At 37.4% G+C, this 13,837-nt stretch overlaps 1 pseudogene; it reads left to right on the plus strand.

Moving 5' to 3' along the window:
• The window catches only part of LOC150039860 (piezo-type mechanosensitive ion channel component 2-like), a 176,256-nt pseudogene that overhangs the window by 94,604 nt on the left and 67,815 nt on the right, over positions 1 to 13,837 (plus strand).

Raw genomic sequence — 13,837 nt, forward strand, 5'->3', positions numbered from 1 at the left:
TACACTATATCCGATAACAAGGTGAAATACTGTAACAATATAAGATAGCAGAGGGACAGCAAAAGAGATGAGAGATAACATAGTACATTAAAGACAACAATCACTCATTATATGGCTTGTGTTTCTATATCCTGGAGGTCCTTTCATGTAGTGTCATACTATGTGGCCTTGTGTATCTAGGTTTTGCTCTATTGGAAATCTCTGCTAGGAGAGCCCAAGGTATCTACTGATTATGACAAATGAGGGAAACCATTGAGCCTATGTTCCTTTGAGTCTGGCTTACTTCACTTAATATGATTTTTCTAAGTCTTTCCATATCCTTACAGATGGGGCAATGTCAGTCTTTCTGACAGCAGCCTAGAATTCCATTGTGTATAAATACCACATCTTGTTGATCCACTCATCAACTGAGGGGCATCTGGGTTGCTTCCATATCTTTGCTATAGTAAATAGTGCTATCTAGATATTTTCTTTACCACTGCTTGCAATACTTCATTGATATTATCTCAGAGGCACACTCTGACTCAACTTTCAGATCTTAATGATTCTTTTATTTCTTTACACAAATAAAATTTTCCATTGTCATTCAACTCTTCTACTCAGTAATCTTCAGTCGCTCTCTATTTCATCCAATAATAGGCCAAAATTTCTCCTGAACCAGGAAACAGAAACTTAAGTCTCTGAGCTAGCTAATTAAACTTCTAAATTTCAAAATCACCATCTATGCATATGTGTGGACATTTATATAGTAATATTCAAATGGTAAAAGATTCTTTATAATCTTTTCTATTCACCTAATGAATTATTCCCATCATCATATACTCTTCTACTCCTTGGTTATGATTCCCACTGTGATATCATTAACAATTCGTTATAGATCCCATTTCTTCTACGTTTCTCTTCTTTCTACTTAGGATGGTTTTCTCACACCAGTAACCTTATGTTTGACCTAATTTTGAAACGATTTTCTGACCCTGTTCGAGAGCTCAAACATCAAAAAGATATTCACCATCTTTCTAGAAACTGGCTTTGGTTTAACCCTAAAATGAGTAAATAGGTGTTCTTCATGAACTGCACTCAAAGCTTACTTGCTACTTAAAGCAAGACCTCAAAAATCATCACAACTCATAAAATCAATAATATCACAGAGTTCTTTTGTAAAGAACTTCAAGCATTTACATATATGCAATGAAACTGATGTGCAGTCAAAATGACAGAAACAGATGGTTCTGCCATCACTTTATATGACACTTGTTTCTCCAGGCATGTGAACAGAAGGAACCAGTTGTAGAAGGTGAAAAGGGTCTTGCAATTTAGAACCCACTGAAGTATAAAATGCCACCAAACTTGTCTCAAATTAAAACACATTTTAGTTTCTTCATTTGAAATCCTATACTGGGTAAGATTAAAAATCTCATAACTACCCAGATTTAAACTCTGAGCTTCTGATCATCCGAGGCCTGAAAATACTGGTTTGTGATGAACAGGTCTTAGGGAAACAGAAGGGGCATTTCAAATTCAAGATAAAACTATATCCATTGAGAATCTATATAACTGTCCAAACAAGAGTTTTCAAGATAAAATATCCAATTTATTTTAAAGTAAGATGTTTTAAATGTTCATATTCACCAAGTTTCACCAACTTACATATTCCTTTATTTAACAGTGATTTACTGATAAGAAATAATACAGTATAATGAACAGAGCACAATATCTGGTATTGTATACCTTGGGTTTCCTTTCCTACCTCCCCTACTTGTTGATTCTGTAGATCTATAGTCCTGGAATAGAAGCCTGGCTTTATAAGATTCACTTTTCTCTCCTGAATAAAAGTGAAGGCTGTCATGAAGCAGAATGTAGCATGTAAGTCCAGACAGTATTTGGCATTTTCTGAGAAACTAAGCATAAACTCACCTCCTTCACTCACGTTCCTTCTCCTGCCATGTCCTATTATGCACATGTTGAGCACACTTCAACTCCCAAGTTCAGAGTGTGAAAAAGTTCAAACTTTATACTTAATGCTATGAATATTATTTCTCAGCCCAGAAAGCAGAATCACAATTCTGCCATTCTTTGGTGTCACTACTTTTCATCATTCACACTGCAGCTTAAATTTTGCACCCAAGAAAAGTCTAAACTTCCTGCCTACTAGCACAGGGTGAATATTAATCCTTAGTGTCCATTCTTTCTTTCACAGTGTGTATCAGTACTTCACTACCTAAATATAAGTCTGTCTGTGTGTGTGTGTGTGTGTGTGTGTGTGTGTGTGTGTCTAAGAGGCCTGGAAACACATTTTTTTGGTATATCTACCTGGCAATCCTCCTTGGAGCTTCCTCACTCATTTCTGTGTCCATCTTTATTTGCTTCTCTTCCCTCAGGATTCCTATGTCCATCTGTCCTTCTCCCTTCTCTAAAAGGATATCCAGTCCTTAGATTGATGGCTCACAGTCATTGGTAATCATCTCATGCTAACTGCATCTGCTATGACTGTTTCCAATAAGGTTTCAGTCACAAGTACAGGATTAACACTGGAAAGAACCAAGGAAAGCTTAGCACCCTTTTGGAGTAACCAAGGAAAAATATAAGCCAAAATGAATCTAACCATGATAGCTTTCTTTTGTTTTCTACTTTCAATATTACCCACGTGATTAGTAATAACATAACTCACTAATTTGTAATTTTCTTCTATCTATAGTTGGTTCCAGTTGGAAATGGAAGTGATGGGTTGCGCTCTGGCTTAGTGAATTAACCCTATTTTTGATCAACTTTCCATACAATCTAACTAAAAGTGCCTATATTATAGCAAATTTGATAATTAAATGATATTTTAAGAGCCTGGAGAAACTGGTAACACTAAACAGTTATCTACTGGATGGGACCCAAAAAGTGATTAATGTTACCTACCCATCATGCCCAAGTCCTGGAGTGCTAAAGCACTCCAGTTCTTGTATCTGGGTCAGACTTGATCAACGTCCAAAATAAATTAAAAATATAGAAAACATTTTTAACAAGATTGTCCAATTCCTTTGTGTTGGAAACCTAGTGGAGGCAGTGATTTGATTTTAAATTAAAAGGCTAATAATATATGGTGCTTCCATTACCCTATAGAGGATGTGTTTGTACTGCAGATGGTACTGAGTTATTTTTCTCACTCTGATTTCAGATTCTTTTCACTATTACCTTTTGGCTGCTTCTGAGACAGCACCTCACAGAGCAAAAGGCCCTTCAGGAAAAGGAAGCTCTTTTGTCTGAAGTCAAGATTGGAAGTGAGGAGCTTGAAGAGAAAGGTAAGCCCTCTGGGGAGTATTGGAGTACAAATTTCTATGCTGAGCAGAATTACAAAGAGCTCCAAATACACCTGAAAAAAAATACACTCTGAGGGGCTGGGATTTTGGCCTAGTGGTAGAGTGCTTGCCTAGCATGCACAAAGACCCGGGTTCAATTTTTCGGTACCATAAACACAGAAAAGCCGGAAGTAGTGCTGAGGCTCAAGTGGTAGAGCACTAGCCTTAAGAAAGTCCAAGGACAGTGCTGAGGTCCTGAGCTCAAGCCCCAGGACTGGCAAAAACAAAACCAACCAAACAAACAAAAAACACCCTGGACTTTAGATGGAGTTAAAGTTGATTGTGAACTTGAAGCCACAAATAACAGTAGTAGAGACTGTAGCCTTTAATCTTAGTTCTTTAAAGTTTTATAAAATTTGATGTTAGGATAGAACCCATGATTTTAACACTGTAAGACTCCACAGGGCAATTTTACAATTCCCAATTGTATGTTCACAAAAGACATGGCCAAAAGAAGAAGCAACTGAGAGGCAGAAAAATGTAATGATTTCTTCAAGGGCATATGAAAAACTAATGTCATTTTTATTTTTTGAATGTGGTTTACTTTGTTTAATGTGATAGTCTCATGGCATAATTTCAGTGAGAAATGGAACCCAAGAACTGACTTAAATATGCTTAATTAAAATCCTCTTCTTTTCTAAAAACAAAATATCACTAAAGAAAGGGAGGAAAGGAGGACGGGAAAGGAGAAGTAAGTTAGCTGATCAGCATCTCTATGCTTTTAATGATAAATAGGTAAAAGGGAACAGTTTGCTCCCCAACTCTGTGGACTTATCATTAGTGATAATATTGATATTTAGAGGACTGGAAACATTATGAGGTCAAGAGGCATTCTGTGTTGTAACTGTATATGACTTTGTTACTGGGTATATTGTATATATGTTTATTTGAAATAGGGAAGGGATTTGAAATAGGGAAGGGCAGGGAGAAAATGCAATGATTAGGGGGAGGGAAATGGGGTCAAAAACATGAGAAGGGGTACCAATGTGACAGAAATAACGCACCTACTACCTGATGAATGTAACTGTAACCCTTCTATACATTATCCCAACAATAAAATTAAAAAAGAAGCATTCAGTTTTGGACAGGTTACTCTCAAAAACCTGGCTAGTAACCTTAATGAGATTATCTCTGAGCATATAGCTGTATATTAAGTCACACAGTAACAAAATATATCGTGGAGAGTCAAATCTTGCCTTCATAGGATTGAATATCTACTCAGCAGATCAGTTAGCCAATTAATTTTGGTAAAGAATGGTTCATGTAAGATAAATAATCTAATCCTTCATTTTCACACATCTTACTCTGAGAATCTACTGAGTTTCTTGAATGGATTATTTAAATTAGATAGATTTGGTGACCCAGGGATTAAGTCCTGAGTATTAACATATTTCAAAACAAGATGAAGCATCTTAATTCCAATGCATAAAATTAATTTGTGATAATTCCTCATACATGATTTAAGCTAAATGATAGCTTTATTTGTAGTTTTAGATACTTACAGGCATACATTAAGATTAAGGTTGTTAGGATTAATTACAGTCAAGTACTGCTTAGATTGTATAGAGCCATGAAAGAATGAGAATTTAAAACTGATAGTTATTTTCACTTACATTATCATTATATATTTATTTTGTAGATTCTAAATCTATGAAATAACAAATTGAAGAAAAATTCTAGAAAGAGATTAGTATAAAATATTACCAAAGTTATTTTCTTTTAACTACATTTCAGGAAGGCTATGAATTCAGTGTCAATCTTGCTTTGTGTCTTAGACTAGTCTAAAATCACCCAAGTTGTATACTAACTCATAAAATACATGCATTTTGTGGTGTTTGATGACATAAGTATCACATTTGCATACCATGGAACTATTTTCTCAATAAATCTCATTTTTAAACTAAAAAAAAATACATGCATTTGTGTCCCATGTACATTATAGAGCCAAAATGCAGTATCTGTCAGACAAATCAGAGTGGTAATGGCACTGTTTTCTATTTTGAAGATGAAGAACTTCAAGATATACAAGTGGAAGGAGAACCCAGGGAGAAGGAGGAAGATGAGGAAATAAAGGAAGAGAAGCAAGAGAAAATGATGGAGGAGGAAGAGGAAGAGGAGGAGGATGACCAGGACATCATGAAAGTGCTAGGCAATCTGGTGATAGCCATGTTCATCAAGTATTGGATCTATGTCTGCGGGGGCATGTTCTTCTTCGTCAGCTTCGAGGGGAAAATAGTAATGTACAAAATCATCTACATGGTGCTCTTCCTGTTCTGTGTGGCCTTATACCAGGTAGGTAAAGATTGCTCTCCAGTTTTCAATGGTTTTTATCTATGAACTTTCTTTGCCGATATATATATACATATGCACAAATATATATGCATGTGTGTGCATGCATGTTCATCTGTGTGTGTGTGTGTGTGTGTGTGTGTGTTTGTATTGCCACTCCTAGGGCTTGAACTCAGGACCTGGACACCGTCCCTGAGCTGTTTTTGCTCCAGGCTAGCATTCCAGCACTTGAGCCACAGCTCCAGTTCTGGCTTTTTCTATTTATGCAATACTGAAGAATCCATGACAGGGCTTGGGCATGCTACCACTAAGCCACAATCTCAGCCATTTTCCAATATTTTTAAGGGTTTATAATTCTATGAACATATCGTAGAGAATGACTAATAAAATTCAAGAATTATCCAGGTGTGGTGGCACATGCCTGTAATCCTAGCTACTCAGGAGGCTGAGATCTTAGTATCATAGATCAAAGCCAGCCTGGGCCCCAAAGACCATGAGACTCTAGAAAACTGGGAGTAGTGCTGTGGGCCGGTAGCCTTGAGCTGAAGAGCTCAGGGACAACACCCAGGCCTAGAGTTCAAGCCCCATAATCGACAAAAACAAAAAAACATTAAAAGAGGTATCAATGTATGTGAACTAACACACACTCTATCTGGCAAATATAACTGTAACCCTATTAATCACAACTTAAAAAAATTCAAGCATTGTCTTCAAAATCCTAAAATGGGAGGTGACTACTGTCAATTCATTCTCAACTATAAACTTTTAGATACTTAGATCAGAAAAAGTTCATTAATTTATCATAAAGTCTTAATTTAAAGAAGAAATCTGGGCTGGGAGTTTGGCCTAGTGGCTGAGTGCTTGCCTAGCATGCACAAAGCCCCAGGTTCGATTCCTCGGTACCACATACATAAGAAAAAGCCAGAAGTGGTGCTGAGGCTCAAGTGGTAGAGCTCTAGCCTTGAGAAAGTCCAAGGACAGTGCACAGGCCCTGAGCTCAAACATAGGACTGGCAAAAAATGAAAGAAAGAAAGAAAGAAAGAAAGAAAGAAAGAAAGAAAGAAAGAAAGAAAGAAAGAAAGAAGGAAGGAAAGAAAGAAAGAAAATAAGAAAGAAAGAAAGAAAGAAAGAAAAAGAGAAGAAAGAAAGAAATTTGTATAGCTAGATTATATTTTTGAATATATAATACATTAAAAGCAATGTTAAGATCATCTTAAACAATAGAGGATTCCCTGGTTAGCTATTATTTCAAAGCTTGATGTCAAGAAAACTACTAATACATGTGTGTATGTGTGTGTACACATTTGCATGCATGTGTACATTAAGTGCGTAAGTATTTTCTTAACTACAATTTGTAAAAAGATAATATTAAAATGATTTGGTGTTTGTACACACAGTTTTAACTGATCTAGAAGAAATCCAATGATAGTAATAATAAAATATTATAAATAAAATAATAAAATAGTAACAGTAAAATATTCTTGCAGGAACCAACAAACCAAATAAAGCCACAAAAATAAACCAGAGTATATAGGACAGAGATATAAAAGCTCTCAAAAATCAATAATAATCTTTAACATTGTTTTAGTGTGTGTGTGTGTGTGTGTGTGTGTGTGTGTGTGTGTGTGTATGCGCAAGTACCAGGGTTTGAACTCCGGGCCTAGGCTCTGTCCTTCAGTCTTTTTGCTTAAAACGGATGCCACAGCCACCCTAGTTGAATGGTTTGAGTATATACCAGTTACAACACCTATATGGATTCTAGTCAATTCTTCCAGCTTTTTGGTGGGTAATTAGAGAGGAGTCTCATGGGCTTTCCTGCCTGGGCTGGCTTTGAGCTGTGACCCTTAGTGGCCAGTCTCTTGAGTAGGATTACAGGTGTGAGCCTTTGGCACCCAGATTTTGAACACTTTTTTAAAAGTATATGCTTACAAATGGGGTGATGTCATTTTTTTCTGATGGCAGCATAGAATTCTATTGTGTGTAAATACCACATCTTGTTGATCCACTTATCAATTGAGGGGCATCTAGGTTGGTTCCATATCTTTGCTGTGGTAAATAGTGCTACAGTGAACATCGTTGTGCTAGTGGATTTAATATGTCCTTGAACACTCCTAGCAGAGGTCTACAGGAGGACAAACCCTAGATACATAAGGCCATATAGGATGAGGCTAAATGAAAGGACCTCCAGGATATGGAAACAAGAGCTGTATAATGTGATTGTTGTTCTTAATGTACTATGTTATTTCTCATTTCTTTTGTTGTCCCTTGGTTATCTCATATTGTTACAGTGTCCTATCTTGTTATCTGGTATATTGTATATATGTTTATTTATTTGAAATAGGATAGGGAAGGGGAAAACAAGATGAGGGGAAGGGTGGAGGGAGGGAAATGGGGACAAAAACATGAGAAGGGGTATCAATGTTTGTAAAGCAATGTACCTTCTATCTGGTGAAGGTAATGTAACCCTTCTATTAATTACAACAAAAATAAAATAAAAAGTATATGCTAAACAATCTCTAATGACTATCCATAGCTTATGATAAAGACTCCTGTATGATTATTTTACATTGTTATTACTAAAACCCTATATTGGATTTCAGAACTGATGCAGTTTCCTTGACCAGTAACAACCACCATAACATAGTATTAGCTGAGTGCCATCAAAAGATGAGATAATGTGCTAGAAACCTTCTAAGTATCATCTTACTGTTCTCATTTTATATTTGTGCTCATCTTGGGGCTTGAACTCAGGCCCTGGGCAACGTCTCTTAACTTCATTACCCATGCACTAGACCACTTGAGCAAAGGCTCCACTTCGGGCTTTTTGATAGATGTAGATAGATACAGATACTTGGAGATAAAAGTCCTAGGGTCTCATAAGATGTTCCTGCCTGAAGTTGGCTTTGAAGTGTGAGCCTCAAATTTCATCCTCCTGAGTAGGATTATAGGTATGAGCCACCTGTACCCTGCTTTAGTGTCTGCATAACAGCTCTGCAAAGTATCTACTTACTGAGGAGAACACTGAAGTTGCTTAGCAACTGTTCACAATAGCTAGTATAACCCCAAGTCTAACGAAGATCCACCCACTTAAAGATGAACGCCTTAAAGAATTTTAAAAATCGGACTATTTTCCAACATTTTTCTATAGGATCACTTGTTTTAGTTAAATGATGTAAAAATGTGGTGAGTTTTCCAATAGCATGTTTGTCTTCTTTGTCTTTTGTGATTCTCAGGTGCACTATGAATGGTGGAGAAAAATCCTGAAATATTTTTGGATGTCAGTGGTGATCTATACTATGTTGGTGCTTATCTTTATATATACATATCAATTTGAAAACTTCCCGGGCCTGTGGCAAAATATGACCAGATTGAAAAAAGAAAAGTACGTGATTTTGGTGCAGGATGGAATGAGAAGCAGCTAAGCCAGTTGAATAGTCTGAGAATATGTTGCTTACAGCACCTAATGGATTCTAATAAAACAGGATGATTTGGGGAGCTTATACATACTGGGATATGAACTCTTTTTTCTTTGTTTTTCTTCTTTTAAAGCTTAAAATGTAGTAGCTATTCCACAAATATTGGCTGACAAATTAATGTTTTTCAGCCCTATTTCAAGAAAGTGTTCCTTTCTGTTGTTGGTTTATGGGAAATGCATCTGTACAGTACTACATCCAACTTCTGCCTTCTGTATGCAGCTTTGTCCTTTAGCTCAAAGACTTATGTAATTCATGTGCTCTACATCAAGCAAAGCCTTTTCTTTTCCATGTTTCTGGGCTTAGACTGAAAGTGAACTTAGAGCCATACAGAAGCCATTTGCTCAGGTACTGAGGGCCCAACGATGTAGAGATATCATGGCCTGTATGATTAATGGATGGTGCTTTCTCCTTTTCTAATTTGCTTCTCTAAACATCTGGAATTAGTTTGGAAGCCTGGCCAGCACTGAGAGTTGGATGATAAAGTATTAAGAAGAAAAGGAATAAAAAGGAGTCAAGCAGTGGGGTATTCTGTCTATAATCCATGCTTTTCATAAGGCAGCTATCTGAGGATCATAGTTCAAAACTAGCCTGGGCAAGAAAGTCTGTAAGGTTTTTGTTTTTGTTTCATTTTTTGTGGGTCATGGGACTTGAACTCGGCTGGGTGTTGTCCCTGAGCTCTACAGCTCAAGGTTACCACCCTACCCCTGGGCCTGGATGTTATTCCTGAGCTCTTCAGGTCAAGTCCACCACCCTACTCCTGGGCCTGGATAGTATTCCTGAGCTCGCCAAGCCCCACTTCCCTTTTTCTAGAGGTTAACTGGAGATAAGAGTCAGGTCCTTTTGTGCCTGGGCTGACTTTGAACCTTGATTCTCAGATCTCGGCCTCCTGAATGGTTAGGATTACAGGTGTGAGCCACCGGGCCTGGCAAGTCTATGAAATTCTTATCTCCCATAAATCAATTTAAAAAAAAAACAGAGGTAGAACGTTGACCAAGTGGTAGAGCACTGGCTTTGAGCAAAAAAACTAAGATGCAGCACCTGAGTTCAAGCCCCAGAACTGGTACACACTGGCAACAAGAACAAAAAAAATGTCATGTAGCTAAATAAACACATCTGCCATGTTTATTTACAAATTTTATTGAATACTCATCCTGGGGATACAATAGGAAACAAGAAAATCTAAGTCTTATGAGGTCTACCAACCACTTACTCTCTCCAAGTTTATTTCAAATTGTGGTGAGTCTGTGCAGGAAAAGTGCAGGCTGATGGAATGGTAGGGGAAACTATAAATTGTGGTTTCAATTGTCTTCTAAACAGGTGTCCTTTTAACTCTCCTTGAAGGTTAAGAAACAACTTGTATTGGGAAAAGTCGGGGTGGGTTTCAGGTACAGAAGAGAACTCCTGAAGGAACCAGTACCAGATTCAAATGTTCTGTGACAAGACTGAATGTGGCCTGATACATGTGAGGAACTCACAGAAGTTTTGCCTGTTGAGAGGAAAGGAAAGGGACAGTGGGGAAATTTCATTTGGACATTTCCAAGGACTTAAAGATCGCTGACTAATTGAGAAAACTTGAGGTGTAGTAAATAAAAATGAGACTACATCTTATATAACAGCTATGAGAAACAAGGGGAATTCTCTCTGACCAGATCAGGGCAAAGACAGATAGATTGCAACACTGGCTGGTTAGAGAATGTTAAAGCAAATGCAGAGGAATGTGTTAAGATGGGAAGGAATCATGGTTTCCTGAGTTCTGAACTTTGTGCAGGGCAGATGGGTATATTGTTTACTGATGCAGAGAAAACCAGCATAGAAATAGGAACATAAAGAGAAACTTCTCTAAGGAAAAGAGGGAGAGCATGAACAGTTTTCAGAACACTAAGTATGAAGTTACCTTGGAACAGCTAGTTTTCATTAGCAATGTGGGGATGAGAGCTCACAGGAAAAGGCATTTATGTCTTTGGTATTAGGATGGTGGATTAATCCCTGGGACATAGTGAGAGCACCAGGAGAAAAAGACAAGTGGAGAAGTGATCCCAAAGTGAGTCCTGGGGATATTTCAGTGTCTAGAGGTACAGAGAGATGGGGCAGGGTGGGGGGAAGGAGGAAGGGAGGTAAAGAGAGAAGGAAAGGAGAATATGGTAATGGAAAAGAAAGCCAGGAATGTGTAGTAATATCTTGACAAGGATTATTTCAGGGACAAGAGGAAGATAGATAGCCATTGAACTTGGCAGTGTCAAGGTTGTTTATGTCCATGGTAAAAGCAATTGGCTTGGATTAGTGAAAATAAAAACTAACTCAGGGTGGTGTTCAAGAAGGATACCAAGAATGAGGGTGATGAGAGAGCACCTGACAGTGCCTGCATTGTCCAAGAAATCATCTTGCTTTTTGTCTTGTTTTCAACAGGCTTGAGGATCTTGGCTTAAAGCAGTTTACTGTGGCTGAATTATTCACTCGCATATTCATCCCCACCTCCTTTCTGCTGGTGTGCATTTTACACCTTCACTATTTCCATGACCGCTTCCTTGAACTCACAGACCTCAAGGCCATCCCCAGCAAGGAAGACAACACCATCTACAGGTGAGCCAGTGAAGTACTTAACTCTTGTTATCAGGAAGTTAAGCTCTGTTAACAAGTTTTTGTGAATCTAGTGTTCTATTTCATGCAGAGAGGGAGGGAGGGACGGGGAGAAGGAGAGAGAGACAGAGACAGAGACAGAGAGAGACAGAGAGACAGAGAAAGTAACACAGAAAGAATACAGACTATTTGATAACACTTTCTGAAATAGTTTGGAATGAATTACAACTGATTCATGTAGAGTGTTCTCTAATCCCATAAGTAGATTCACAAGAGCTTTGATCATAATTCTAAAATCCATTGATGGGGCCAGAAGGTAGAGTGCTCACCTAGCATGTATGAAGCCCTGAGTTCGATTCCTTTGTACCACATATACAGAAAGAGCCAGAATAGTGCTAGCCTTGAGCAAAAAGTGTCCAAGGACAGCACCCAGACCCTAAGTTCAAGCCCCAGGACTAGCAAAAAAAAATCATTGCCGATTCAGTGTGTGTGTGTGTGTGTGTGTGTGTGTGTGTGTGTGTGTGTGTGTTTGCAAATGCACACATGCATGCATGCTGGTACTGCAGCTTGAACTTGAACTTAGGGCCTTGAATTCTCAACTTTTTTTGCTCAAGGCTGTTACTACCACTTGAGCCACACCTCTATTTACCTCTATTTTCAGTTCTTTGTTGGTTAATTAGAGTTAGGAATGTCATGGACTTTTCTTCCTGTGCTGGTTTGGAACCATGATCCTTAGGTCATGAACCACCAGCAGCACCCAGTCTGGCGGTGGGTATTTTGTGTGTACACTGGTTATATGTTTTTAGGACATTCATAGCATAATTCAGGAGTGAGTTTTGTATTTTGCTAACTACGTATAAAAAAACACCACAAGAATATGATTTTTAAATTCTAGAAAGGGTGAACCTTAGCCAAAAGCAGAGAAACTGCAGTCTGCTAGCAATCAAGAAAGTATCTAAGAAGAGGAAATAAAGACAATGTCTTCTTTTAACTGTTTACTGTGGCTTTCTCTTCGTCAATAAATATAAATTATTTAGAAGTAATAGACAGGATATGGCTTCTCTATGTTTACTGAAACTATAATGGGTTATCACAAATCCTCCTTTGCTATCATGGGAAAATTATAATCATTCTCTTGATTTTAATGCTGAGCAATTTTGTTCTGTCCCATACTTAGTCTATGATTGAGTTCTTAGAAAAATACTTGCTACATGAAACTAATAGAGCAAAAAAAAGAAAAACTGACACTAGTATAAAAGCACAAATGATTGGAAATTTAATTCTTTAATTTCTAAGGAAATAATTGATCACACGATTACATCATGAAGTAGACTAAATCTCTCATTCTCAGTTTTCTGTTCCAGGAAGAACTGAAATTACAGGTAATTCTGAAATACTGCTATTTGATAATGAAATATACTTTGTGATACTGTAGGTTTGCTTTCTGTATTGGTTTAGTTTAATATCATACTTAGTTTTCATTCTGAGTAGACTCTCCAAGTGACCACCAGGCAATAGCATGGTGAGATGCCAGTCAGTGTGGTTCTTAGCCATCTTGCCTGTGTGCGGAAGGGGCTAAATGATCAGGCTTCCATACATTTACTCCAATCTTTGTAACTATAACCAGGCATTGGGAAATCTTAAGTGTTTTAGAAACCTGTGCTTGCTGATAATGGAAATCACCTTAAGTTTGAGTTTATAAAGACTGTGGCTATCTAGAAAAAGTGAGTTGTCCATTAAAAAATTATTATTTGATCACTTTTAATATTATCTTGATACATGTGCGTATCAGCCATGTATGCGCTCTAGTTAACTATAACTGTCAGCATTTCTCAGACATCATATTCAATAATGAATAAAAATATTTTAGGAGCTCAAGTGTTGCCTACCTTGAAAGTTCAGTGCCCTGTGTTCAGACCTTAGCATCACCCAACAATATTTCTAATTAGCAGAACATATTTATATTTGTGAAAGAAATGTAATTATTGATCATTACTAATAAGACTTTTGAAAATACTTTTTTTCCTAAATCCTTTCTTTTTCTTCCACATGAATTTTCTTGTCTTTCAAAGTTCTTTCCAGTATTCAGGGGCTTTCGTTGCCTTCATTAATAAAATAGAGCTATAGGCCACAATTTATTCAGAAAAGTCT

This window comes from Megascapheus bottae, unplaced genomic scaffold, assembly GCF_031878675.1.
Source record: "Megascapheus bottae isolate mThoBot1 unplaced genomic scaffold, mThoBot2.hap1 HAP1_SCAFFOLD_107, whole genome shotgun sequence".
Taxonomy (NCBI): domain Eukaryota; kingdom Metazoa; phylum Chordata; class Mammalia; order Rodentia; family Geomyidae; genus Megascapheus; species Megascapheus bottae.